The sequence below is a fragment of the Propithecus coquereli genome, unplaced genomic scaffold, assembly GCF_000956105.1.
Source record: "Propithecus coquereli isolate 6110/MARCELLA unplaced genomic scaffold, Pcoq_1.0 Scaffold478, whole genome shotgun sequence".
Lineage (NCBI taxonomy): Eukaryota > Metazoa > Chordata > Mammalia > Primates > Indriidae > Propithecus > Propithecus coquereli.
The window spans coordinates 1,148,089-1,151,223 of record NW_012150596.1 but is presented as its reverse complement, the minus strand read 5'-3'; positions in this window follow the sequence as shown (position 1 = coordinate 1,151,223).

The window sequence follows — 3,135 nt, the reverse complement described above, 5'->3', positions numbered from 1 at the left end:
TTCCATAATTGAGTGAGCCAATTCCCCTAATAAACTCCTTCTCATATATTTCTTTCTATGTATATCCTATTGGTTCTGTCTCTCTGGGGAACTTTGACTAAAGAAGATTTAGAGATTTATTCCAGTAATGCAAGACTGGTTCAATAGTCAAAGACCAATTAATATAATTCACCATATCAATAGACTGAGGAAGAAAATAATATATCAATTGATACAGAAAACATATACAAGTTTATTTGGAAAATTGTATGGAAAGGCATAGGCCCTAAAATACCTAAAACAAATTGAAAAAGAATAAAGTGGGAGGAATCATTCTACTTGGCATTAAAGCTTAATATATAACTCCTCTAATTAAGACAATGTGGTATTTTTGGAGTGATAGGCCATGGATCAATAGAACGGAATAGAGAACCCAGACATAGACCCACACAGACATGTCTAAATGATTTTTGCTGGGTGCAATGGCACACACCTGTATTCCCACACTTTGGGAGGCCAAGATGGGAGGATTGCTTGAGGCCAGGAGTTCAAGACCAGCCTGGGCAACATAGCCAGACCTCATCTCTAAAAAAAACAATCAGCCTGGTTTGGTGGTACACGTCTGTAGTCCTAGTTACTAGGGAGGCTGAGGCAGGAGGGTTGCTTGAGTCTAGATGTTCAAGGTTACAGTAAGCTATGATCATGCCACTGCACTCCAGACTGGGCCACAGAGTGAGACTCTGTCTCAAAAAAGAAAAAATAAATACATGATTTTTGACAATGGAGAAAGAGTAGTCTTTTCAACAAACAGTGCTGGAGCAATTGGATATTTATACTTAAAAAAATTAACCTTGACCTAAACCTCATGCCTTATACAAAATTAATTTCAAATGGATTTCATATTTAAATATAAAATATAAAACTATAAATTTGTTTTTGGAGACAGGGTCTCACTCTGTTGCTTGGGCTAGAGTGCAGTGGTGTCATCATAGTTCACTGCAACCTCAAACTTCTGGGCTCAAGTGATGCTCCTGCTTCAGCCTCTCCAGTAGCTGGGACTACAAGTGTACACCACCAAGCCCAGCTAAGTTTTTTGGGTTATTTTTGTAGAGATGGGGTCTCACTATTGCCAAGGCTTATCTTGAACTCCTGATCTCAAGCGATTCTCCCACCTCGGCCTCCAAAAATGCTAGAATTGTAGGCATGAGCTACCATGCCCAGCCAAACTATAAACTTTTAGGAAAAAAGTAAGACAAAATCTTTTGGACTTAGGGTTAGGTGAAGAGTTTTTGGATTTGACACAAAGTGCAATCCACAAAGGAAAAAAATGGATAATTTATTTATTTTTCTAGTCATAAAGAGAATCATGGAAAAAATGGATAAATTAAACCCATCAAAATAAAAAGTTTTTTTTTCCCCCACAGTATTTGTTAATGGTTTATTTATCAAGAGAAACTATTCCTCAGCCCACATATTCATAGCTCAGGAACACAGGTCAGTGACAAACTTCTATGTAAATCAACCCAAAGAAATTCTTTTATGTTCCCAAATCACTTTGCACTCTGAAAGATGCCAGCCTTCCTCATCTCCCCAAAATCTTTCATAGAATCATAATTTCTGTAGAAATCTGCATATGCCTTCTTTCTTAGTTCAGCCACACCAAACTTACACAAAGCTGCAACCCCCAGGGATACGATGAATGCTCCAACAATATGAATCCGGAGATGCCTGGCCAGGAGGCCATGCATCTGAGGTTTCAGCAAAGCACTGGAAGCCATGGTAGTTACTGTCCTTGGTGGGTATGCCAACCTCAACGCGTCCTTCCTGGCTAATGGAGAAACGAACAGCCAAAATAAAAAGTTTTTGCTCTGCAAAAGACCCTGTTAAGAGGATAAAAAGACAAACTAAAGACTGGGAGAAAATACTTACAAACCACATATCTGACCAAGGTCTTATATCTAGAATATATAAAGAGCACTCAAAATTTAACAGTAAAATATCAAACAATCCAATTAGAAATTGAGTAAAAGATGTAAACAGACATTTCACTGAAAAGGACAACGGATGGGTAAGTAAGCACATAATAAGATGGCTGGCATCATTAGCCATTAGAGAAATGAAAGCTAAAACTGCAATGAGATATCACTACACACCTATCAGGTTGCCTAAATAAAAAATTGTGATTACACCATATACTGGTGATGATGTACCAAAACTGGATCACTCATACATTGTTGGTGGTAATGTAAAATGGTATTCTGGAGAATATTTTGGTAATTTCTTTAAAAATTATACTTACATTTCCCATATGATGCAGCAAGTGTACTCTTGGCTATTTATCCCAGAGAAAGGAAAACTTATGTTCACAGAAAAACCTGTATGTGAATGTTTAATGCAGCTTTATTCATAATAGTCCAAACTGCAAAGAACCCAAATGCCCTTCAATGGGTGAACGGTTAAACAAAGGGTGCTACATCCATACCATGAGATATTAGACAGCAGTAAAGAATGAGCTATCAATATGTGCAATTATCTAGATAAATGTCCAGAAAATTATTCTGAGTGAAAAATGTCAATCTCCAAATGTTGCATAATATATGATTTTACTTAAATGACATTCTTAAAATAACAAAATTATAGAGATGGGGAACAGATTAGTAGTTGCCAGGGGTTAGGGATTGGGGCATGGAGGGGCTAACTGTGGCTATAAAGAGACTGTATAAAGAAGCCTTGTGAGGATGGAATGGTTCTACATTCTGATTGTGGTGATGGTTCCATGAATCTATATGTTTGATAAACATGTAGATTAACATCTGGCATCTCATCAGAAACAATGGATACCAAAAAGCAGTGAGGTCATATACTCAAAGCATTGAAAGAAAAATCTATCAACCAAAATTCTATATCCAGTAAAACTATTCTTCAAAACTGAAGGCAAAACAAACAAATTCCCAAACAACGAGCAATAAAATGTATTGCTAGCATAATTACCTTACAAGGAATAAAAAAATAAGTTCTTTAGAGTGAAAAGAATTGACTTCAGAGATTAAATTGAATCCACACAAAGAAATGAAAAGCACCAGTAAAGGTAATTGCATAGACAATTATAAAAACACAGTGTAATGTTTCTATGTATGTGTATATGCATATATATAT